At 40.9% G+C, this 27,200-nt stretch overlaps 2 long non-coding RNA genes across 3 annotated transcripts in view; one reads left to right on the top strand and one right to left on the bottom strand.

The window, feature by feature from the left end:
• The window catches only part of LOC102552882 (uncharacterized), a 91,333-nt gene extending 78,157 nt beyond the window's left edge, over positions 1 to 13,176 (top strand). For both annotated transcript variants that reach the window (XR_005490216.2, XR_005490217.2), the window contains one exon: positions 13,044 to 13,176. This is a non-coding gene — a long non-coding RNA (uncharacterized LOC102552882). The remainder of the gene's footprint in view (positions 1 to 13,043) is intronic.
• The window catches only part of LOC134480796 (uncharacterized), a 186,430-nt gene that overhangs the window by 38,318 nt on the left and 120,912 nt on the right, over positions 1 to 27,200 (bottom strand). The gene's annotated exons all lie outside the window — the stretch shown is intronic.

Below are 27,200 nucleotides of genomic sequence, written 5' to 3'. Positions count from 1 at the left end.
TATCTACAATAAATGCAGGGATCAGGATTTGAGCAGAGACAGGAAATAGCCAACCAATAACTGGCCCAACTTGCGCCCCTCCCATGGGAAAGCCCCAATTCCTGACATTATTAATAATAGTCTGCCATGCTTGCAAACAGGAATCTAGCATGGCTGTCCTCTGAGAGGCTCCACCCACTAGCTGACTCAGACAGATGCAGACTCTTAGAGCCAAACAGTGGTTGTAATTTGGGGATTCTAATAGGAGAATAGGAGGAAGGATTGCAGGCCCTAAGGAGATAGAAACTCCACAAGAAGATAAACAGAGTCAACTAACCTGGACCTATGGGGCTCTAAGAGACTCAACAACAAACCAAAGAACAGCCACAGGCTAGACCTCGGCCTCCCTACTCATATGTAGCAAATAGCAACTTGTTCTTCATGTGGGGCCCAAACAAATGGAGTGGAGGCTATCTCAAAAGCTGTTGCCTGCCTGTGGGATATGTTCTTCTAACTGGACTGCCTTGCCTGGCCTCAGTGGTAGAGGATGTGTCTAGTTTCACAGAGATATATGTGCCAGTGTAGGGCATATACTCAGAAGGCCCTCTCTAGCTCACTGGTGAAGAGGAGGGGATAAGGTAAGGAATATGGGAGGGGATAACCAGGAGGGGTCAGTAAGTCAGATATAAAGATAATAATAATAATAATAATAATAATAATAATAATAATAATAATAATAATAATAATAACAACAACAATAACAACAACAAAGGACCACTCAGTCCTCAAAATATACATAAAAGATTTAAGTACAATTTTCTTTAGAGAAAATATGCACTAGTCATTCAGTACACAAAAATTGCCCCAATCCATTATTTTTAGGAAAATGTTGATCAATAGTCCAGAGAGGTACCACATTATAGTCCTTGTGCTTGACATCTGATCGCAGAGGTCAGTGAGGACACATAGAAGCTACGATCATTGATGGAAACTGAAATGGTGCAGCTATGATATTTCCTTAGAAAGTCAAGTGTGATATTCCTGTGTAATTTGGATTTCATCCCCTGGTGTGTGCGTGTATATGTGTGTAAAGATGTGTATATATAACAAAAAATGTATAAAATATATATGAATGTTAATAGTGGCATTCTTATAGGCCAAAAGTAAGAAATTGACTAAAAAGATGACTCAGTAGTGAAAACGCTTTCTGCACAACATAGGGGCCTCAGTTCAAATTCAGAACCTAGGGATGTGGTATCTTGTACATCCTAACTCCAGAACTAAGGGAGATGCTGGGGAGTGTGGAAACAGTGGGATGACTGCTGTTTGCTGACCACCAGCCTAGCTCTAATTCACTGAGAGACTCTGTTTTAAAGAAATTAGGTAGAGCATGATGGAACAAGATACCTTACATCCTCCTCTGGTCTCCATATAAATAACACACACACACACACACACACACACACACACACACACACACACACAAACCAAAAAGAAAAAAGAATAACTTCAAAAAACAAAAATTAAAAACAGCCAAAAGTCTAATCTACTTACATATTAATAAACAAACACTGTATACTGGCAAAATGGAAAGAACTGGACCATAAAAAGGGGCATCTGAAGTACTATTAGATGACATAAGAAAAACAAACCTTAACTGTGTCAGTGCTAAGTGATCAAGTTGGACATTAGCTGTCCCATGTGTGACATGTGATTCATTTACTTTAAATATCTTCTATAAGAACACTCAATGACAATAATGGGTTGTGATTGGTAATGAGTCTGGATGAAGGGACTATTTGTGGGGAGAAAGTTGACAAGCAAAGAGGTCATGTTGGGGCTGGAGACAGGCAGCTAGAGATGGGGATGAATTAGAAGAAGTTATAATGATGCATATGTATGAAATACCTTATTGAAATTCCTCACATTTTATCCTAATTATAAAATTAATTTAAAGTGAATTAAAATGATAATAACAACGTAAAAAGAAATGCTCTAGAATTCAACAGTGGTGATGGAAAGCCACTGAACTAGGTAATTTAAAATGATGAGGTCTGAGTTATAGAAATTAAATCTCAATAAAATTAAAAGATGAAAGAAGAGCTGAAACCAATAAAACATATATCCTGTAGAATAAGTTAGACCAGAAGAGTAGGAAACAGTCCCAGTGAGAGTGAAAGGAGTCAGCTAGTAAAAAAGACTGGCAAGTACCAAAGTTGAATAAAAAGACACATAAGAAATAATGATAAAGCTTCCTGGTTGCTGCCGCCGCAAAGAGCCCATGGGCAGCAACCCGCGAGCGAACTTGAGCCTCGGGACCACAGGTAAGACCAAATTTTCTGCTGCAAGAAAGCTGCCTGGTGAACTCAAGACACAGGCCCACAGGAACAGCTGAAGACCTGTAGAGAGGAAAAACTACACGCCCGAAAGCAGAACACTCTGTCCCCATAACTGACTGAAAGAGAGGAAAACAGGTCTACAGCACTCCTGACACACAGGCTTATAGGACAGTCTAGCCACTGTCAGAAACAGCAGAACAAAGTAACACTAGAGATAATCTGATGGCGAGAGGCAAGCGCAGGAACCCAAGCAACAGAAACCAAGACTACATGGCATCATCGGAGCCCAATTCTCCCACCAAAACAAACATGGAATATCCATACACACCAGAAAAGCAAGATCTAGTTTCAAAATCATATTTGATCATGATGCTGGAGGACTTCAAGAAAGATGTGAAGAACTCCCTTAGGGAAACACAGGAAAACATTAATAAACAAGTAGAAGCCTACAGAGAGGAATCACAAAAATCCCTGAAAGAATCGCAGAAATCCCTGAAAGAATTCCAGGAAAACACAATCAAACAGTTGAAGGAATTAAAAATGGAAATAGAAGCAATCAAGAAAGAACACATGGAAACAACCCTGGATATAGAAAACCAAAAGAAGAGACAAGGAGCTGTAGATACAAGCTTCACCAACAGAATACAAGAGATGGAAGAGAGAATCTCAGGAGCAGAAGATTCCATAGAAATCATTGACTCAACTGTCAAAGATAATGTAAAGCGGAAAAAGCTACTGGTCCAAAACATACAGGAAATCCAGGACTCAATGAGAAGATCAAACCTAAGGATAATAGGTATAGAAGAGAGTGAAGACTCCCAGCTCAAAGGACCAGTAAATATCTTCAACAAAATCATAGAAGAAAACTTCCCTAACCTAAAAAAAGAGATACCCATAGACATAAAAGAAGCCTACAGAACTCCAAATAGATTGGACCAGAAAAGAAACACCTCCCGTCAGAAAGAGGAACACTCCTCCATTGTTGGTGGGATTGCAGACTGGTAAAACCATTCTGGAAATCAGTCTGGAGGTTCCTCAGAAAATTGGACATTGAACTGCCTGAGGATCCAGCTATACCTCTCTTGGGCATATACCCAAAAGATGCCTCAACATATAAAAGAGACACGTGCTCCACTATGTTCATCGCAGCCTTATTTATAATAGCCAGAAACTGGAAAGAACCCAGATGCCCTTCAACAGAGGAATGGATACAGAAAAAGTGGTACATCTGCACAATGGAATATTACTCAGCTATCAAAAACAACGAGTTTATGAAATTCGTAGGCAAATGGTTGGAACTGGAAAATATCATCCTGAGTGAGCTAACCCACTCACAGAAAGACATACATGGTATGCACTCATTGATAAGTGGCTATTAGCCCAAATGCTTGAATTACCCTAGATCCCTAGAACAAACGAAACTCAAGACGGATGATCAAAATGTGAATGATTCACTCCTTCTTTAAATGAGGAAAAAGAATACCCTTGGCAGGGAAGGGAGAGGCAAAGATTAAAACAGAGACTGAAGGAACACCCATTCAGAGCCTGCCCCACATGTGGCCCATACATATACAGACACCCAATTAGACAAGATGGATGAAGCAATGAAGTGCAGACCGACAGGAGCCGGATGTAGATCGCTCCTGAGAGACACAGCCAGAATACAGCAAATACAGAGGCGAATGCTAGCAGCAAACCACTGAACTGAGAATAGGTCCCCCATTGAAGGAATCAGAGAAAGAACTAGAAGAGCTTGAAGGGGCTCGAGACCCCATATGTACAACAATGTCAAGCAACCAGAGCTTCCAGGGACTAAGCCACTACCTAAAGACTATACATGGACTGACCCTGGACTCTGATCGCATAGGTAGCAATGAATATCCTAGTAAGAGCACCAGTGGAAGGGGAAGCCCTGGGTCCTGCTAAGACAGAACCCCCAGTGAACTAGACTATGGGGGGAGGGCGGCAATGGGGGGAGGGTTGGGAGGGGAACACCCATAAGGAAGGGGAGGGGGGAAGGGGATGTTTGCTCGGAAACCGGGAAAGGGAATAACACTTGAAATGTATATAAGAAATACTCAAGTTAATAAAAAAAAAAAAGAAAAAAAAGAATAAATGATTGATAAACATTAAAAAAAAAAAAAAAGAAATACCTCCCGTCACATAATTGTCAAAACACCAAACGCACAAAATAAAGAAAGAATATTAAAAGCAGTAAGGGAAAAAGGTCAAGTAACATATAAAGGGAGACCTATCAGAATCACACCAGACTTCTCGCCAGAAACTATGAAGGCCAGAAGATCCTGGACTGATGTCATACAGACCCTAAGAGAACACAAATGCCAGCCCAGGTTACTGTATCCAGCAAAACTCTCAATTAACATTGATGGAGAAACCAAGATATTTTATGACAAAACCAAATTTACACAATATCTTTCTACAAATCCAGCACTACAAAGGATAATAAATGGTAAAGCCCAACATAAGGAGGCAAGCTATACCCTAGAAGAAGCAAGAAACTACTCGTCTTGGCAACAAAACAAAGAGAATGAAAGCACACAAACATAACCTCACATCCAAATATGAATATAACGGGAAGCAATAATCACTATTCCTTAATATCTCTCAATATCAATGGCCTCAACTCCCCAATAAAAAGACATAGATTAACAAACTGGATACGCAACGAGGACCCTGCATTCTGCTGCCTACAGGAAACACACCTCAGAGACAAAGACAGACACTACCTCAGAGTGAAAGGCTGGAAAACAACTTTCCAAGCAAATGGTCAGAAGAAGCAAGCTGGAGTAGCCATTCTAATATCAAATAAAATCAATGTTCAATTAAAAGTCATCAAAAAAGATAAGGAAGGACACTTCATATTCATCAAAGGAAAAATCCACCAAGATGAACTCTCAATCCTAAATATCTATGCCCCAAATACAAGGGCACCTACATACATAAAAGAAACCTTACTAAAGCTCAAAACACACATTGCACCTCACACAATAATAGTGGGAGATTTCAACACCCCACTCTCATCAATGGACAGATCATGGAAACAGAAATTAAACAGTGATGTCTACAGACTAAGAGAAGTCATGAGCCAAATGGACTTAGCGGATATTTATAGAACATTCTATCCTAAAGCAAAAGGATATACCTTCTTCTCAGCTCCTCATGGTACTTTCTCCAAAATTGACCATATAATTGGTCAAAAAACGGGCCTCAACAGGTACAGAAAGATAGAAATAATCCCATGCGTGCTATCGGACCACCACGGCCTAAAACTGGTCTTCAATAACAATAAGGGAAGAATGCCCACATATACGTGGAAATTGAACAATGCTCTACTCAATGATAACCTGGTCAAGGAAGAAATAAAGAAAGAAATTAAAAACTTTTTAGAATTTAATGAAAATGAAGGTACAACATACCCAAACTTATGGGACACAATGAAAGCTGTGCTAAGAGGAAAACTCATAGCGCTGAGTGCCTGCAGAAAGAAACAGGAAAGAGCATATGTCAGCAGCTTGACAGCACACCTAAAAGCTCTAGAACAAAAAGAAGCAAATACACCCAGGAGGAGTAGAAGGCAGGAAATAATCAAACTCAGAGCTGAAATCAACCAAGTAGAAACAAAAGGACCATAGAAAGAATCAACAGAACCAAAAGTTGGTTCTTTGAGAAAATCAACAAGATAGATAAACCCTTAGCCAGACTAACGAGAGGACACAGAGAGTGCGTCCAAATTAACAAAATCAGAAATGAAAAGGGAGACATAACTACAGATTCAGAGGAAATTCAAAAAATCATCAGATCTTACTATAAAAACCTATATTCAACAAAATTTGAAAATCTTCAGGAAATGGACAATTTCCTAGACAGATACCAGGTATCGAAGTTAAATCAGGAACAGATAAACCAGTTAAACAACCCCATAACTCCTAAGGAAATAGAAGCAGTCATTAAAGGTCTCCCAACCAAAAAGAGCCCAGGTCCAGACGGGTTTAGTGCAGAATTCTATCAAACCTTCATAGAAGACCTCATACCAATATTATCCAAACTATTCCACAAAATTGAAACAGATGGAGCCCTACCGAATACCTTCTACGAAGCCACAATTACTCTTATACCTAAACCACACAAAGACACAACAAAGAAAGAGAACTTCAGACCAATTTCCCTTATGAATATCGACGCAAAAATACTCAATAAAATTCTGGCAAACCGAATTCAAGAGCACATCAAAACAATCATCCACCATGATCAAGTAGGCTTCATCCCAGGCATGCAGGGATGGTTTAATATACGGAAAACCATCAACGTGATCCATTATATAAACAAACTGAAAGAACAGAACCACATGATCATTTCATTAGATGCTGAGAAAGCATTTGACAAAATTCAACACCCCTTCATGATAAAAGTCCTGGAAAGAATAGGAATTCAAGGCCCATACCTAAACATAGTAAAAGCCATATACAGCAAACCAGTTGCTAACATTAAACTAAATGGAGAGAAACTTGAAGCAATCCCACTAAAATCAGGGACTAGACAAGGCTGCCCACTCTCTCCCTACTTATTCAATATAGTTCTTGAAGTTCTAGCCAGAGCAATCAGACAACAAAAGGAGATCAAGGGGATACAGATCGGAAAAGAAGAGGTCAAAATATCACTATTTGCAGATGACATGATAGTATATTTAAGTGATCCCAAAAGTTCCACCAGAGAACTACTAAAGCTGATAAACAACTTCAGCAAAGTGGCTGGGTATAAAATTAACTCAAATAAATCAGTTGCCTTCCTCTATACAAAAGAGAAACAAGCCGAGAAAGAAATTAGGGAAACGACACCCTTCATAATAGACCCAAATAATATAAAGTACCTCGGTGTGACTTTAACCAAGCAAGTAAAAGATCTGTACAATAAGAACTTCAAGACACTGAGGAAAGAAATTGAAGAAGACCTCAGAAGATGGAAAGATCTCCCATGCTCATGGATTGGCAGGATTAATATAGTAAAAATGGCCATTTTACCAAAAGCAATCTACAGATTCAATGCAATCCCCATCAAAATACCAATCCAATTCTTCAAAGAGTTAGACAGAACAATTTGCAAATTCATCTGGAATAACAAAAAACCCAGGATAGCTAAAGCTATCCTCAACAATAAAAGGACTTCAGGGGGAATCACTATCCCTGAACTCAAGCAGTATTACAGAGCAATAGTGATAAAAACTGCATGGTATTGGTACAGAGACAGACAGATAGACCAATGGAATAGAATTGAAGACCCAGAAATGAACCCACACACCTATGGTCACTTGATTTTTGACAAAGGAGCCAAAACCATCCAATGGAAAAAAGATAGCATTTTCAGCAAATGGTGCTGGTTCAACTGGAGGGCAACATGTAGAAGAATGCAGATCGATCCATGATTATCACCCTGTACAAAGCTTAGGTCCAAGTGGATCAAGGACCTCCACATCAAACCAGACACACTCAAACTAATAGAAGAAAAACTAGGGAAGCATCTGGAACACATGGGCACTGGAAAAAATTTCCTGAACAAAACACCAATGGCTTATGCTCTAAGATCAAGAATCGACAAATGGGATCTCATAAAACTGCAAAGCTTCTGTAAGGCAAAGGACACTGTGGTTAGGACAAAACGGCAACCAACAGATTGGGAAAAGATCTTTACCAATCCTACAACAGATAGAGGCCTTATATCCAAAATATACAAAGAACTCAAGAAGTTAGACCGCAGGGAAACAAATAACCCTATTAAAAAATGGGGTTCAGAGCTAAACAAAGAATTCACAGCTGAGGAATGCCGAATGGCTGAGAAACACCTAAAGATGTGTTCAACATCTTTAGTCATAAGGGAAATGCAAATCAAAACAACCCTGAGATTTCACCTCACACCAGTGCGATTGGCTAAGATCAAAAACTCAGGTGACAGCAGATGCTGGCGAGGATGTGGAGAAAGAGGAACACTCCTCCATTGTTGGTGGGATTGCAGACTGGTAAAACCATTCTGGAAATCAGTCTGGAGGTTCCTCAGAAAATTGGACATTGAACTGCCTGAGGATCCAGCTATACCTCTCTTGGGCATATACCCAAAAGATGCCTCAACATATAAAAGAGACACGTGCTCCACTATGTTCATTGCAGCCTTATGTATAATAGCCAGAAACTGGAAAGAACCCAGATGCCCTTCAACAGAGGAATGGATACAGAAAATGTGGTACATCTACACAATGGAATATTATTACTCAGCTATCAAAAACAACGAGTTTATGAAATTCGTAGGCAAATGGTTGGAACTGGAAAATATCATCCTGAGTGAGCTAACCCAATCACAGAAAGACATACATGGTATGCACTCATTGATAAGTGGCTATTAGCCCAAATGCTTGAATTACCCTAGATCCCTAGAACAAACGAAACTCAAGACGGATGATCAAAATGTGAATGATTCACTCCTTCTTTAAATGAGGAAAAAGAATACCCTTGGCAGGGAAGGGAGAGGCAAAGATTAAAACAGAGACTGAAGGAACACCCATTCAGAGCCTGCCCCACATGTGGCCCATACATATACAGCCACCCAATTAGACAAGATGAATGAAGCAAAGAAGTGCAGACCGACAGGAGCCGGATATAGATCGCTCCTGAGAGACACAGCCAGGATACAGCAAATACAGAGGCGAATGCCAGCAGCAAACCACTGAACTGAGAATAGGTCCCCCGTTGAAGGAATCAGAGAAAGAACTGGAAGAGCTTGAAGGGGCTCGAGACTCCATATGTACAACAATGCCAAGCAACCAGAGCTTCCAGGGACTAAGCCACTACCTAAAGACTATACATGGACTGACCCTGGACTCTGACCTCATAGGGAGCAATGCATATCCTAGTAAGATCACCAGTGGAAGGGGAAGCCCTGGGTCCTGCTAAGACTGAACCCCCAGTGAACTAGACTGGTGGGGGGAGGGCGGCAATGGGGGGAGGGTTGGGAGGGGAACACCCATAAGGAAGGGGAGGGGGGAGGGGGATGTTTGCCCGGAAACCGGGAAAGGGAATAACACTTGAAATGTATATAAGAAATACTCAAGTTAATAAAAAAAAAAAAATAAAAAAAAATAAAAAAAATAAAAAAAATGATAAAGTTAATAAGTCCATCTGAGGGCAAGAAAATAAAAAACAAATCACCAAAGTCAGGATTGGGCAATGGATTGTGAAATTATACCCTACAGAAAATTAAAATATGGTATTTTATGGGTAGGAACTGAAGAGTTCAAAGTAGACCTATCTCCAGAAAATACAATTTGTCAAAACATATAAGATCAAACTTCCCGGATGTCACAGGTTTTGAGCTATGTAGACAATGTTATTCGAAATTTTGTCCTAAACAAAGGTGTTTTTCCCAGTGGGTTCAATGAATACTTCCACATAGTAGAGAAAACATAATAGCAATTTAAGCACACACTCTCCAAGAATAGGATAAGAAAACCAAAAAGATGGCTTATTGGCCAACAGAGATTGTTGCACTTAGAGAGGATCTGGGTTGGTTCTCAGCGTTTATTACTCCACTCCAGGAGCACCTGCCCCTTCTTCTGGTCTCTATAGCTACTTATACCATTGTATATACAACCCATCATATGGAATGATCTGGGAGGAGAGTATCAGTGAAGAATTATCTGGATTAAACTGGCCTATGGGCACACCAATGAAGGTTTGCTGTGAAAAGCCTACCCTGTGTGTGGTTGGAAATGGGGTTCTAAAATATGCAAGAGTAGAAGGGGCAAGTTGAGAAGAAAGCAAAAGAGGTCATGACTGTGTTTGGGATGTGGCCAATTGCCTCACGTTCTGGCTACTGTGACTTCTCAGCAGTCATGGGCTGTACCATGGAATTGTGTGCTGAAACAAGCCTCCTCCTCCTGTGAGATGCTTGTGATTGGGGCATTTTATCATAGGAAAAGAGAGGAAACTAGAACAGATGACAAGCTCAGATCCATAGTGACTTTGTAGATTAAGCACCAAGGTTTAGTTGATCATCATGGAGCAACAACACCCTGAACTAACTGGTTTGATCAAGTGTAGTTATAATCTTTGTGAAGGTAAAAAGAGATCAAGGCACAGGGGTGTGATTACAGATGAGCAATGGGGTACAGATGACCTCAACCCAGTGCTGACTTCCGGAGCACCAGTTACCAGGCAAGGTACGAACACCACCTCACTTTGGAAAAGCTGGGTAACCTCCACTAGAGTTGCTGAGGAAACACAAGTCTGCCAAGAGTTTCCTAATAGCTGGAGAAACTCTAATGAGACAGTTACAGTACATTTATGTTGTTTTAAGCCACGGCGTTTGTAGCATTTTTTAAAATACGAAAATGACTTTAAGCTAGGATATGGCAAAATAGCAGCCATAACCCCCTACTTGACACTAAGCATAAAAAATAATCAACTCAAGTGACAATTTACATAATAAGGGTAGATAAATGAATAAAGAAATAAGAAAACAAGTGTGTACCAGAAATATGACAAGACATCTTGATATCCCTTAAATAGGAAAAAGTCCACACACAGCACACATAACTGTAAAATAAAAACCTCAATTCTACTTACCATTTAATGAAGGAATGTACAAAAAGAAAATAATAAAATAAAGTGAGAATGGATGGAAATTCTGTTTCCTCAATCAGAGCTGAGGGAAAAATAACAGATAAGGCTTGAGAGAGTAGTCTCATCTTTTATGTGTGTCATGTATGTGATATACAGGAAGACATCATTGACAGTCTATCTAGATATGAAACAAACACTGAAGTCATTAACTCACAGAAACTGTGGTGACATGCACTGGACCCCCCCATCAGACTGGCACAATTGTCAGGTGAGGGCCCCAGGGAACCCCTCCTCATTAACTCTGAACCACTGACTCTATGGATTCTAGGAAAGAGAGGGTTACCAACTTTGTGGATCTACTACTGAGGGTACCAGGCTCCAGTAGACAACTGCAAGTCCAGTCACACGGATGGCCCTGGGTCACAAAAACAAGATAAAAAAGGCATGAACACAAGAGAAAGAGAAGTACAAAGGAAGAGAATAGACGGTGACGGTAGGGAGGTGGGTGATGAGATGGGTCATCAGACATCATGTACATATATGAAATTGTTTAAGAACAATCTAATTTTAAATGTGTTACCACATTTAAGTAATAATAGTTTAAATTTCAAGCAAAAACTTAATGAACGCATCATCAAAGTGGCTGCAATGATGACAGAATAAACACACTGCAGTTGCATACAGTGCTGCATGCATGTGGCTCTTGAATCCAGGACAAAAGAAGTCTAGAGGGAAAGTACATGCTGTCAGGAGGTAAGATGGTAACTATATGGGTTTCAACTGAGAACAGGGCGCAACAATACTGCTCCTGGTCAATGCCTACAGGGTTTTGTAGGACATCAGCTGTGCTGTCAAGATGTGTGCTTCAAGTGAGGACAATCTCTTGAGAAAGTAGAAGCATGCTTCAGCCATGGTCTCACTTTTCAGTTTCCATGGCCACAGTCAATGTGACTTGGGAAAAACTCATGGAAAATTACAGACATAAACATTCCTACATCTTCCTACTTATTTGCTTGAAATATATAATGTAGCAGTTATAACAGTTACAATTACATAAATGGCATGCATACCTGGTTTTAAAATTATGTCTGTGTGTGAGTGTGTCCCAAGGTACAACGTTGGTAGGTGTGTCCTAATCCGTATGTGACCATATGGAGGCCAGAGCTCAATGCTGGATACCTTCCTTAAACATTCTTTGCATTGTTTTTGGAAGCAGAGCCTCTCCCTGAACCTTGACCTCATTATGTTGGCTAGACTGGCTAGCCTCTGAGATTCTCCTGTCTCTACACCCCAATTCTGGACTTACCTGAACACATCACCACTTCAGGCTTTTACATGGGTTCCAGGGGTCATCGAAACTCAGCTCTTCATGCTTGTATAGCAAGCATTCTTCCATTAAGCCATCTCTGAAGGCTCTGTATTTTGTATTTGATCTTAGCATGCATGAAGTATTCAAAAATTTTCAGCTCACTGTTATAATTCCACAGAGGTATACACTGTGTGGGAACCATGCTTCCTTACTCTTTCCTGTTCTGAGCAGGAATGAAGTCTCAGGGCGTTGGGGTTTGAATCATCCCTCTGCTCAGCATTCCATGGTGTGAAGTAGATTGATGTTTCCTGTTGTCCCTTCAGCAGCTTCCTCCACCATCACATCGTCTGTGGATCACAGTGATTGGGTTCGGGTACCTAACACTTTACTAAACTGTAACCCCAAATCACAGAAGGAGTGCTACTGACTAATTTAGTACACTGTTGCAGTTGTACTCTTTTATTGTTATTTATCCTTTACTGGGTCTAATTCATAAATTTAGAAAGCAAGATGGCACTCACCTTTGATCTCAGCCCTGAGAGGGGCTAGGCAGACGAATTGCTTTGAATTTAAGGTCATCTAGCCTACCTAGAGTATTCCAGGCCAGCCAGAGCTGCATAATGAGAGCCAATCTCAATGAATGATTTTAGTCTAGATATCTGTGAATAGGAAGAAGTATAGTGATTGATAGTATCAGGTAGTAACTATAGTTTCAGACATCAACTCGGTATGAAGAGGCTTGGGATGATCATGGGAAGACCTACTAAATTCACGATTTATGCCTTTTAGGATAATCATGTCATTCTTGGAAAAGAAAATTGACCACAAACAAAATAAGCCACTGGAAGAGGGTGAACCGCACTGCACCTGATTTCTATGAGCCCGTCAACCAGTGGTGAATATTAAACTTGATATTGCAAGACTCTCTGTCTTCTGCTTGTAACTGCATTAGGAAGCCACCCCCTTGGCTGTCTTTACATTTCCACTTTCATTCACCATGACACAGAAAGGACCAGTACTAGTCTCTGATGTCAACAAATCTCTGAAATTAAATAACATGTGATTATCAATATGTGGCATCAATTTCTGTGATGCTTTTAAGTGTCCCTAAATCTTCTTCAGGATCTCTGGGAAAGATGTACATTGAGCATTTCCTCTCTAAAACCTCTTTTCTTCAAGTGCGTATAATCAGTATTTTTCAAAAATATTTGCATAAATTTTGGTTATACACTTTCATGTCTAGCATCTACCAGAGTAATGTTCAGAGTGATGTTTTTTTTAAATATAATTTTCCTCATAGGTATTCTTGTGATTGCATATACACATGTGTATTCACATATATCACACACCACTCATATACTTCAGACTAAGCATGTTGCTGCCAGACTCTAAGTTCTAAACCTGCATGCACTGGAAATCTTGCTCTGTGCTCTTCTGATATATGAACTGAAAAGCCTTCTTCATGAATTCAGAACGCAACTGCATATCTGGAAAAAGGCTTGGAAGAGTAAAAATGTCACTGAAAATTATGTAGAGTGGCTGACATCGGGGCCACTCATTTTTTTCTCAACAACACTCCATGAAAGGGCAGGGCAGCCATTTGCTTCTGCACTTTGTACATAGGGAAAGTCAAAACAGAAGTAGAATGATTGAAGTAACTGACTCACGTTTACAAAGTTAGATTGACTTCAGACTCGGGGAAAAGTGTCTTTGTTCATGATGAAATCTGTTCTTCATCCTCTTGCCCTCCAGCCTCTTTCCCAACTCAACTCCACATTAATGGATATAAATTCCCTGCACTTCAAATAAGTAACAACAGGGACAGCAAGATGGCTTGACAGATAAGTGCTCTTGCTGCCAAGCTTGAAGACCTAAGGTCAAACCCTGGGACCAGCACAGTTGAAGGAGGGAATTGACTTGAGCAAGATGTCCCCTTCTTCATACATTGCCTGTTGTGCACATGTGCAACTATACATACATAGAATGAATAAATGTTAACAATTCAAGGAAGTGAAAATGTAAGGCTTGGGAAGGTGGATAGCTTCAATAGTAAGGCATTTCTGCGGGCATGTGAACCAGAGCGTGGTCCCCTAATATCTATGTCAAAGGCCAGGTATGGTGGCATGCATGCCTATAATCTCAGAACTGAATAGCTAGAGATGGGCATATCACTGAAGCTTTCTGGCTAGCCAATTTGACAAGTTAATGAGCTCTGGGTTTTGAGAAGAAACACAGTTTCAAAAGAAATTAGATAGAAGGCAATTGAGAAAGATACCTGATGTTATCCTCTGTCCTCTCTAGGTATACGTGTGTGTGTGTGTGTGTGTGTGTGTGTGTGTGTGTGCGTGCGCGCGCGCGCGCGTGCTCCCATACAAGCGTACATGTACACACCGTATACACACATACAAAGAAAGATAATATACATAATGAAGTTTCTAGGAATATACATGACTCATAAATAGGGCTAGGAAGTAGAAGTTGGTTTTGGACTCACGCTGCACTGAGAGTCAGGCTCCATAAATAAAAGAAAGTGATGTCTATCAGATAGGTCCATGTAGAGTTGACAAGGAAACTGACTTGCTTAGGATGGACTGGCAGTCACTGGATGAGAAACAAAAATAGAAAAAAGAAGCGGGCAGGCATGGTGTCTAGACTGTATCAAGTAGCCCAGCCCCTGCAGTGTTTCTACCAAAAAAACTGGGCTTAATTCAGGCACCTCTCTAGCAGTATTTTGGTTGTTAAAGATGTATTTGTCATCTCCTGTGGAAGTGCTGTTAGGATTAGGGAGGATATGGGACTCCCCAGATGAGCCTAACTGTAGGCACAATTCAAATGCCAGATGTTCATTTCATTCCATTTAAACCTCTTCAGTGCATCAGGGATATCCGCCTCACTAAACATTTCCACGTATCTCAGAAATGTTCTTCCAAAGTGTTTCGCCACCAAAGAACAAAGAGTTCTAAGAAGTAAAGGAAATGCTGAGGTTTTCTCTTTCTGTTTCTCTTTGTGTCTGTGTGTCTGTCTCTTTTTTCCCTACCTCTCTTCCTCCCTCCTCCCCTTTTCTCTTACGGTAGGGAGGGGAAGAGAAACCAAAAGTAAGAAAATAAAAATGATTACTTTTTCATTCATAAATAGGAGCCCCCACAAAATGCTGCAGATGTGTGCATGAGATGCCACACTCATCTCTAAAACCACTGTTTCTGCTTCAGAAGTAGTGACACAATTCTGAATGGTGTCCCCTTTCATCCAACTCTGGATTTGATCCTACATCAAATTATGGTGGCTTTCTTTCCTGAATTCACCCACAAACCAGGTTCATTCACTTTATTACCTGGGCCATTCCTCGTCTCCTGGTGAGTCCTCCCCTTCTATTCTCCCTGCTGCCACCACCAGCACTGACACCAATGTATTGGGATCCATGGCTTTCCATTTATATTGGAAGTTATGTAGTCATATGCAACGTCTCCTCACATAGTGAAGATGATCAGTGTTTCAGCCATGTAAAAGGGTGCCAGAGAGCTTGTGGAAGATCTCACATACTCCGATTTCATCTCAGCCATTTGTCACTAGGGAATTACTCTATGATCATCCCATCCCAAACATGATGAGGCACATGTAGCCAATTCTGGACAGAAGTTCTTTGCAATGACAAGTCTATAGGGCATCTAAGTGCCCACTAGCAAGGCTTAGTTTAATTGCCATGATGCATTGCCCTCTGGAGTTCAGTAATAGGAAGTAGATGGATCTGTAAAATACTTAGGTCTCTGTGATGTTTTAGATATAAAAACCACAGTAGAACAAGCTTATGGCATGTATACTACTATTTTTCTAGGAAAAGGAAAGACAAACTAGCTTTTAATACTTTTTAAATGGAAAACTTAACTTCAAATAAATAAAAATCATGTCTGAGCAGAGAAGAAAGAGGACATCTGACTCTGATGCACAACAAGAGTAATGAAATCAATGATGAAAAATCTAAACAAAGATAACATTCACTGCACACCAATTGGAGATGTTCCTCACCCCAGGAATGTTCAGTTATCACACTCTGTGTGGTAGGTAGAGTGTCCAAGGGAACTTACTGAAGCCACATCTGAACCTCAAGTGTTCTCTCAGACACAGTGAAAGATATATCCAAGTGCAACTTTAAGAGCCACCGCCTCTGCCCTGAGAGTGGACAACAGCTTGTGAACAATAGGGGAGACTCAGCCAGGGACCCCTTTTCCATTCTTCCATCCTTCCAGACTCCTATCTACTAGCTCTACCTTACAGACCAGAGTTGAGGGTCACAAAGTTCCAGCCCTAGAAGTGTTTCAACTCGTGAGTGCATGACCATAGATCCTGGTCATTGCTTTGTGACTCCTGAGAGGATAAAGATTCCAGGTCATGACCATGTGTGGCCACTAACATGGATAGGACAGGAGTCTCTTGAAGAACAAGCCACTACCATAAGAACTTGCAAGACAAGCAATCCAGAACTAACCACATTTCGGTACTAATTTACAGAAAATACATGTGACTGAGAAGCACGTTCAACAACATGGGCAGTCCTCAGTAGCCCTGGCTGTGAGATCGTCCACCATTCAAAATGTCTGGTTTCTCCAGTTGAAAAGTACTTTGTGTCTAATATTTTTAGAAATCTGATTTGAGAAGTGAAAACTGAAATGTTTACCAGGAAAAGAACACATGATCCTGGCTTCTCGTCAAAATAAATGAGACTGGAAGCAGCTGCTGTTGAGGAAACCCATGCAACGGCATTATATAAAGCGAATAGCTGGAAGCTGGAGGAGAGCCACTTGGATGATCCCAATTATTTTTTTACCTGTTTTTCTATTTTAATTTTCAATTCAGAGCAAGAAGAGAATAAACAAGAGGAGGAAGAAGATACAGAACGGAAAATCAGTAGGTAGGGGTAGAGGAAGGGAAGGTTGGATGGAGGGGTGGATGGAAAGAAAGGACAGATGGAGAGAGGGAAAGAGGGAGAGAGAGAAACAGGGAGAAAATATGAGAGAAATGGTTATAAGGAAACAGAAGAGTAAAGGGAGAAAGCAATGAAGGCAAGAAAAGAATGGTTAGAAGGTGACAGGGAGGGGAAGAGGGGAAAACAAGGTAGAAGAAAGGAGGGAAGGCAAGTCCGCCAAATGGATGAGTTGGGCAGTTTCTATGCCAGCCCACCTGACTCTTCCTATATCTGCCGGCCACCTTCACCTCTTGCCTCTCCTCTAGTATCCTCCAGGCTCTGACTTTCCTGCACTTTCCCCTCAGGCAGTAACAGTTGTCCGGGCCCTTCAGTGCCTTCTAAACTCTTACACCATCCTTCAGATTCCATACTGGGTTTCTGCCTTCATGCACAGACTGGCTTTCCTGATGTGGTCCCGTCTCTGCCTTTAACTACTGTGGTACCTTCCACCCTGCTTTGCCGAATGTCACACCCCCAAAGCCACACTCGATCAAGGGACTATTGCTTGCTTCATCAGCTTCACTAGGCTGTGAGGTTCCCACTAGCAGACACAGTACCTGACCAGCTTCATGAGTCAGCACTCAGCTTTCTAGAACTTGCTGGATATTTTATCACGCTTTTGGGTTGGGATGAGGTGATGATAGGAAACCAAGATATTCACCTTGGAGGTGAGAAGGGCTCAGGTTTCAATAAGTATAGAAGGGGATGCATGATTCGTAGAGACTGAAAAGGCTGAGGCAAGCATCTCCGATTTTATCCTTTGATGGAAAAAATGAAGAGAAAGTAATAAAAAGCCACATACTGTTATTAGATAATGCCTCCTTCCATCCCTGAGGTTATATGCCATTCTGTGTGGAAAAGGGTAGAGGAGAATCCTTAATACATATAGCATTTTAATCATAATGTGACCATGGACTTCAAGGTATGGCTGCGATCTCCTAGTGGATGAAATCTCCCTTCCTGGGCAATGCTGGCTGCTTCCTGAAGAATATTATATGGCAAGTTAAAGACATGCCCAGATATGCAAGCTCTGAACAGCAGTGACCAAAGACACTGTTAGTTTCTTCTGGTATGCTGGGTGAGGAGCTCATTAGCAATACAACCTCCTTCTATCGGACTAGACTACTCATCACATAAATCCTGGTGACCTGGCACAACAACCTGAGTTCAGTCCTAGGGACCCAAATGGTGATGAGAGAGAACTGGTTTCTGAAGGTTGTACACACCATAAATGAATGTAATTTTTAAGGAAAGCAATGCAGCCTTCTGCAGACCTGAATATTCAGATCAGAGACCTTTGCTAATTATGGACACAGTGGATGAATGTACATCCTGTGTCGTCCTTATTTTATATATTCTTCTTTTGCATAACACAATGTAGTCACCTGCAGAGAGGCCATTCATGAGTCACAGAGGAAGCCAAGATGTCACCCACTGCAGGGGATCAGTACATCTTCCCAGGTTAATATTTGGAAAGGAAGCAAGCCATAAAGAATTGCAGGTGCTTTTATTGGCCAGCATGGGGTGTCTAGTTGGGGTACTGTATTCCATTCCCTATTTTAGGGTAACTGATAAATCCTTTTTAATGTATTCATATTTTATTAATTGTTCATCTTAATACCTGCACTTTCAGAGCTGCATTCAGAAAGGGTTTTTTTTTCCTGTCTCAATTAATTTTCTATCAAAAATGTGGTTTTGGTGCCCCTAACAGACTGATTTAATCATCAAACGTGGTCTAGGGAACAGAGTTCACATATGTATAAGCCCAAAGATGTAGGTTTGAGGTCTGTGCCTCAAACATGGCTTGAAAAGGATGAGGGGGGGGGATGGTATCCAGCTCACCTGCTGCTATGGAGACCTGTTTGGGAGGCCGAAGGACTTAGGATTATTACCAGTTTCTTCAGACTTCTGTGTATATGCATGCATACAGTCAATGTGTGCACACAGATATGAACAGGTACTCTCTGTGTATATGTAAGCTTAATCTTAGGCATTCCTCTGAAGCTGTCCCATATTGTTTTGAAATGAGGACTCTCACTGGGACCTGAAACTTGCCAATTCTGCTAGGCTGACTGGCCAGCGACTCCAGGGGATCATACTGTCTTTTGCTACCACCCCCTAAGAGCTGGGTTTATAAGTACCTCTCTCTGTCTGTCTGTCTCTCTGTCTCTAGTTCTTGCTCTCACTCTCGCTCTCACTCTCACTCTCACTCTCTCTTCTAATCATTTCTCTTTCATTGTGTGTTCTGGAGACTCAACTCCACCTTTTACTGGACTGTGGTAAGCATTTTACTGACTGAACCATGTCACCAGCCCCAACTCTTCTCTTCAGACTTTTACTGTGCCTTTGAGAACCCCTGCTGCCCTGGTTTGTGCCTTGCTTCCTTGTGAATGACGTTTTCACACATGCATTCAGTATGCTTTTATCATAGTCAGACTTGCCTCACTTTCATACCACCCCCTGGGGCCAGGTCTGCTCCCTCATCACCCAACACAATCTCTCTGCTGCTTCATGCTCTGTTTTTCTTCATCTATGATCCACATAGGAGAGTCTTTATGAGTCTGTGCTTTTCTCCAGGTCTACCTTCTTTCCTTTTTTTTTTAATTTTATTTTTCTTGGATATTTTATGTATTTACATTTCAAATGTTATCATCTCCTTTCCCACCTCTATCATATACCCTCCCCCTCCCCTTGCTCCTATGAGAATGCTCCCACTCCCACCCACCCACTTCCACCTAAACGTCCTGGCATTCCCCTACACGGGGGAAATGAGCCTTCACAGGACCAAGGGCTTCTCCTCCTATTGATGGAAGACAATGCTATCCTCTGCTACACATGTCATATGTGGCTGGAATCCTGGGCCCCTCCATGTGTACTCATTGGTTGGTGGTTTAGACCCTGGGAGCTCTGGTGGGATATGGTTGGTTGATAGTTGTTCTTCCTAGGGGGTTGCAAGTCCCTTCAGCTCCTTCAGTCTTTTCTCCTCCATTGGAGTCCCCATGATCAATCCAACTGTTAGCTGCAAGCATCCTCATCTGTATCAGTAGGGCTCTTGCAGAACCTCTCAGGAGACACCAATATCTGGCTCCTGTCATCAAGCACTTCTTGACATCAGCAATAGTGACTGGGTTTGATAGCTGCATATGGGATGGATCCCCAGGTGGAGCAGTCTCTGGATGACCTTTTCTTCAGTCCCTCCTCCACTTTTTGTCCCTATATGTTCTCCCTTCTAAGAAGGAATGAAGCATACACATTTTGGTCTTCCTTCTTGATCTCCATATGATCTGTGATTTTTTTCTTAGGTATTCCAAGCTTTTGTGATAATATGCACTTATCAGTGAGTGCATATTATGTTCTTTTGTGACTGGGTTACTTCACTCAGGATGGTATTTCTAGTTTCATACATTTGCCTAAGAATTTCATGAAGTCATTGATTTTAATAGCTGAGTAGCACTCCATTGTGTAAATGTACCACATTTTCTGTATCCATTCCTCTGTTGAAGGGCATCTGGATTGTTTTTAGCTTCTGGTTATTATAAATAAGGCCACTGTGAAAATGATGGAGCGTGTGTCCTTGTTATATGTTGGAGCATCGTTTGGGTGTATGCCCAGGAGTGGGATAGCTAGGTCCTCATGTAGTACTATGTTCAATTTTCTGAGGAACCACCAGACTGATTTCCAGAGTGATTGTACCAGCTTGCAATCCCACCAACAATGGAGGAGTATTCCTCTTTCTCCACATCCTCACCAGCATCTGCTGTCACCTGAGTTTTTGATCTTAGCCATTCTGACTGGTGTGAGGTGGAATCTCAGGGTTGTTTTGATTTGCATTTTCCTGATGACTAAGGATGTTGAACATTTCTTTAGGTATTTCACAGACATTTGATATTCCTCAGTTGAGAATTCTTTGTTTAGCTCTGTACACCATTTTTAATAGCATTATTTGATTATCTGGATTCTACCTTCTTGAGTTCTTTGTATATATTGGATATTAGCCCTCTATCAGAAGTAGGATTAGTAAAGACCTTTTTCCAATCTGTTCGTTGCTGTTTTGTCCTATTGACAGTGTCCTTTGCCTTACAGAAGCTTTGCAACTCTATGAGGTCACATTTGTCAACTCTTTATCTTAGAGCATAAGCCATTGGTGTTCTGTTCAGGAAATTTTCTCCTGTGTGTATGTGTTCAAGGCTCTTCCCCACTTTCTCTTCTATTAGTTTTATTGTATCTGGTTTTATGTGGAGGTCTTTGATCCACTTGTACTTGAGCTTTGTATAAGGAGGTAAGAATGGGTCAATTTGCGTTCTTCTACATTCTGACCTCCAGTTGAACCAGCACCATTTGTTGAAAATGCAGTTGTTTTCCATTGAATTGTTTTAGCTCCTTTGTCAAAGATCAAGTAACCATAGGTGGGTAGGTTCATAGATTGGCAGGATTAATATAGTAAAAAATTGCCATCTTGCTGGAAGCAATCTACAGATTCACTGCAATCCCCATCAAAATTCCAACTCAATTCTTCATAGACTTAGAAAGAGCAATTTTCAAATTCATTTGGAATAACAGAAACCCCAAGATAGCAAAAACTATTCTCAGCACCAAAAGAACATCTGGGGGAATCACCATCCCTGACCTCAAGTTGTATTACAGAACAACATTGATTTAAAAAAAAAACAAAAAACAAACAAACAAACAAAAAACATGTGTGTATTGGTACAGGTAGATCAATGGAATAGAATTGAAAATCTACCTGCTTTCCTATAGATGACATCATTTCCTCCTTTGTGACAAGTCCACTGTGTGCATCTACCTGCCACATTTTCTTTATCCTTTCCTCAGTTGATGGGTACCCAGGGTAGTCCATCACTTGACCACGGTGAACAGTGACAGTAAATGTAGGCATGTGGGAGTCTCTATTACATGCTTATTTTGATTCCTTTGGGAATAACACCGAGGAATGAAATAGTGAGATCATGTAGTTGTTGTTATTGTTGTTCTGTTGTTGTTTGTATTGTTTTGAATTGGTTTTCTGAGAAACCTACATAGTTATTTTAGAACTGGTTAATTAGATTACATTCTCCCTGCCAATGCATTTACATCTTTACCAGTGATTGTTTTGTTAGCTTTCTTGATGATAGCCATTGTTAGCTTTTATTGATGATAGCTGGGATAAATACATTGCAACTAGTTTTCAATGCCTTGACCTTTATTGATAGGGTGTTTAATATTTTTCATGTATTTACCATATATTTCTAATGCTTTTGAGCAGAATTCATTTCTGCATTTATCAATTGTACTATCTGGTATTTTGATACCTGTTTTTAAGATTGATTTTTATTTTTAATTATGTGTATGTGTGGTTATGTGCATGTGTGAGTGAAGTAAGTGTCTGAAGTGTCTAGAAAAGGATATTGGATCCCTCAGAACTAGAGTTCCAGATGGTTATGGACGTCATATGGGTGCTGGGAACTGAACCTGTGTCTTTTGCAAGAGCAACAAGTGCTCTTAACCACTAAGCAATCTTTCCATCCCCTAACTATTGTTTGTTTCATTTTGTTTTAATTCTTATGCGTTCCAGAGATTTGACCTTGTCAGGGGAATAGCTGGACAAGAATTTCTTCTACATGCTGGGCTGTCTTTCTATCTTTGCATTTATCTCCTCTGTATGGCAGCTAATTAGTACTTTATTGTTATGATTTGCTTTTTATTGATTTATTTTATGTGTATAAATGTTTTGTCTTCCTTTATGTATAAGCACCATGTGCATGCATTGTCCCCAAAGCCAGAAGGTCTCTTCTTCTAGAATTGAGTTACAGTAGGTTGTGAGCTTCAAATGTGCTAGGAATTGAACCCAGGTCCTCTGAAAGAGCAGCCAATGCTCTTACCTGCTTAAGCATCTCTGCAGCCCTTATCTCAGGCTGGTGGTATCTCATTAGGTAGACTAAACTGTCCTCTAGTTTAAACTGCTCCATTCCCTGGTCTCCCAACTCCACATCTACTTTCACGTTCACCTACCAAGTCCAATTAGTGCTATGCACATGTACGTTGTGAGGCCACCCATGGGTACCTACCAGTGTCTGTTTCCTCAGAGGAAGACATTTCTCCAGCAGTCATCAACGGCCAATAGCTCCTCTGTAGGGGTCGGGCCTTGAAAGCTTATCCACATCTATTCTGGCATTGTGACTGGCTTGATTTTATGTGGGTATTATGCAAGTAACCACTGTTGTGGTGAGCTCATAACATGATAGCCATGTTAGATCACAAGACAGCATTGTGCTTCACTCCACCTCATCTTCCAGCTCCCAAGTTCTTTCTGCATCCTCTTACTTAATGCTCCCCAAGCCTGAGGAGGGACTCACCTTCACTTCTTCAGTGCACACACTGGGTCTTGAACAGTAATATGGTCTGAAGCTATTTCATACCCAGTGATACCATGTCGAGCTGCTGCTGTCTGGGAACTGGGTCCAATCTGCCTTTGACACCAGTAGAAACTGTTCCTTTTTGTTTTTAGTTTTCATATTTTTTCAAGACTGAGTCCCCTAAATGCAACTGATTTCATTGTCAACAAACTTAAACTCTTAAGGAAAAGTAGCTATAATCCTATTTGTTGCTTCAACAATGTCTACAATTTTGACACACAATCATTTTAATGCTCATGGGGAAGGTCTGTCTGTCTCTCTTTCTTTCTTTCTTACTATTGTTTTTTGGTAGGGGAAACAAAGGATTCCCCTAACATTGTAAGAAATTTTAGTTTCATTCCTATTTCAAAAATCCTCACTGATCTCCTGTTTCATCAAGATCTTCAAACACCTGGCAGCTCTAAGATCTAATTACTAATTCCAGAGGGGCTTGGTGTACATTGGAAATTCACAAGGGTTAATTAAAGGGATCAACTCTTCCATAATAAATTTGAGCATCTATCTCAATATATTACTAATTGTAGAAGATATTTCTGCCTTGTTCACTTAGGGAGATGCTTGGAGGGACTTTCAAGGTTGCATATTGTTCCTTGTTCATTAGCTTGGTGTCTCACAGTAGCTTATAAGACCCATATTGAACAAAAGATTGATTAAGACTTAGGCAGGTCAGATGTCATTGACAAAAATCCACAACCAAGTTCATAATCCAACAAAACTTGTTCAAGGTTTGAATCATTTAGTAAAATAATAAATTTTTAAATGTTAGATTGCATTGCAGCAAGCTTCTTGGCATCAGGGGCTTTGATAAGAGTATCAAATGCATTATCTTGTTTCTGTAACTACAGACTGATAGTTAATATTTATCTCTATTGTGCAGAAGAACAAATTGAAGGTCAGAGCAGATATGAATCATTTCCAGGTACCCAGCTGAGCTGTGTAAGGGAGTCTGTGGATCTGTCTCCATCGTACTGTTTTACATGTATGTACGCTTATGTGTGGGGTGATGGACATATAGATATGTACATTGTTAATAAAGTCTGGGGCTCCTGGGGAAAAAAACCACAGACTCCATTCAATTATAATTAAAAGATTTATTGATTAGCTGCTAGTAGGACCATAGCCTCTGAGTCAGACTTGAGATTGCTGTATGGGAGGGGTATGGGGAAGGGTTTTTTAAAGATGAAAACCACAAGAAGACCTTTGATATGTATGCAAGCAAGCAAAAAGAAAAAACAACAGCTCTGTTCTGCCAAGTTCAAGTGGTAGAGGTGAGTCAAGACAGTCTCTGGGCAAATGTATAGGCATATAGAGACCAAAATGCAGTTAGTCATATAACAAAGAGGTAATCGTGGCTATATATTTCTGGGTGGGGGTCACTGGGTCAGGGTTATGTAGAACTTAACCTCCAGAGACTGAAGTCAGACATAAACGTCTAGGGGTTACCAAGTTGGATCCCTAACATAAAAGTTTCTTTAGCCATCACAGCACATATTGATTTTCCTCAGACACAGAGGCCTGTAACTTGTCAAGTAACCTGGGCTGGCTGGTCAGTGAGCCCAGGCATCTGCCTACCTCTGTTTCCCCAGAGCTGGGTTTTACTAGTATCTAGAACCATGCCTGGATTTTCAATGTGAGTTCTGGGAATCAAACTCAGGTCCTAATGTTTACATGGTTAAACTTTTACAGACTGGTCTATCTCCCTAACCCTTACATCCCTCCCACTCATAGTCTACCAATGTCTGTGGCATGGCTTATCACATGGTCATCATGTGTGCTGATGGCTGTAAAAATATAACATAAGGAAACGAGCATTAGACACTGTCCATAACATACTTATGTCCTTACTATGCAGCCAACTGATTTCTTAGTAAACTGCTTTTCTCAGCACTCCTTCATGATTTAAGGCTATGGGGAAGAAGTGGATAAGGTGATTTCCTACCATCCTTTCTTGATCAGGAACTGACCTGAAATTATATAACAAACTGAACAAACTAATTCATACTAAGCACTGCGTTTGAATGGCCATCTTCCTGTCTTCCTTTCATGGTTATTTGCATTTTCCAAAAGGAAGCACTTACATGAGCATGTGACCAGATAATTGAAGCAATTAGAACTACACAATCAAGAGACCAGGCAACTGGGAATCAAGCCTTCACAGATCTTACTTACTCCACCTACTGCGGCAGTCTTTGCCTACTTTGCCCTTTCTCTGACTTTTCCCCAATTTTTTTCATATTGTGGAATTGTCCAGCTAAAGTGTCTTCTAGATATACATAAAATATAAGGAATGCTCAAGAGAATTATAAAATGTAATAAGTTAAAGCTAAGAACAGAGTCTCCGTTAAGAGAAACACCTGTGTAAGTTTGAAGACCTTTACCCTCTGCAATGCTGTTTACTTCCTGGCATCTGTCTTTAGCCCAGTGTGGATGGCAGCAGGATGGCCTGCTTTGAACTACTAGGTAACACAATCACTGTGGTAGATCTGACTGAAATATCCTTGTCTATCACTAAGGAAGGGAAGAGGCCTTGTGCCCTAACACTGTGTGCCCATCCTAGTCTCTTCACTAAGGAAGAAAGACTTCAGCGTAGCATGGATCTCAGACAAAGTCTCTCTCCGTATTCTGAGGTAAACTAACCACTTGAAATCTCTTCATCAAACCTCAATTCCCATAGCAGGTTGTGTGTGTGTGTGTGTGTGTGTGTGTGTGTGTGTGTGTGTGTGTGTGTGTGTGCGTGTGCGTGTGCATGTGTGTGTGTGTGTACCTGTGTGCGTGTGTGATGAGTGTACCTGTGTGCGTGTGTGATGAGTGTACCTGTGTGCGTGTGTGATGAGTGTACCTGTGTGCGTGTGTGATGAGTGTACCTGTGTGCATACACGTTTGTGGAAGCCAAAGTTTGAAGTCAAGTGCTTGTCCCTATCATGTCCACCTTATCTTTAAGACATTATCATCACTATTATTATTATTGGCACGTAGACTCGTGAATGTGTAGGTATCTGGAGAAACCACAAGAGGGCATCCAATCCCCTGAACCTAGATTTACAGATGCTTGGGAGTCATCTCTACGGGTACTAAGAACTAAACTCTGGTCCTCTGCAAGAACACACTCTGAGCTCATGAGGAACCTCTTCAGACTTTCCATCGTATTTTTTTGAGACACAGTCTCTCACTGACCATGGAGAGTTGACTAAAGTTGGCTTCAGGGTTGCAGCCTTCCCCTACACTGGAAGCTTTTCTACCTGACATTTTTGGTATCAAACTCCTGTCCTTGTCCTTGCATGGCAACCACTTCACCAGATGAACTGTCTCCCCAGTCCTACCAGTATGGGTTTTTTTAAAAAGTCAAAGAGAAGTAATATATAGTGTTTAAGAGCTTAACCTTGAACACGAGCCAGGCCAGGTCTGTAATTGCTCTCTCTTGAACTAGTTGGAGGTGCCTTTGAAAATTATTGCCTTGGCTTAAGGTTGAGTTCCCTCAAGATGTGGTAGGGGCTGTGATGGGTGGCAGATGAGAGCGCCACGTCGCGGATTTGTGGTGAGCATCAAGTGAAGTTTTATATTAAAAGTAGTCTC

Source organism: Rattus norvegicus, chromosome 10, assembly GCF_036323735.1.
Source record: "Rattus norvegicus strain BN/NHsdMcwi chromosome 10, GRCr8, whole genome shotgun sequence".
NCBI classification, from domain to species: Eukaryota; Metazoa; Chordata; class Mammalia; order Rodentia; family Muridae; genus Rattus; species Rattus norvegicus.
Note: the sequence above shows the minus strand (reverse complement) of the source record. Positions and strands in the feature narration are given on the sequence as shown.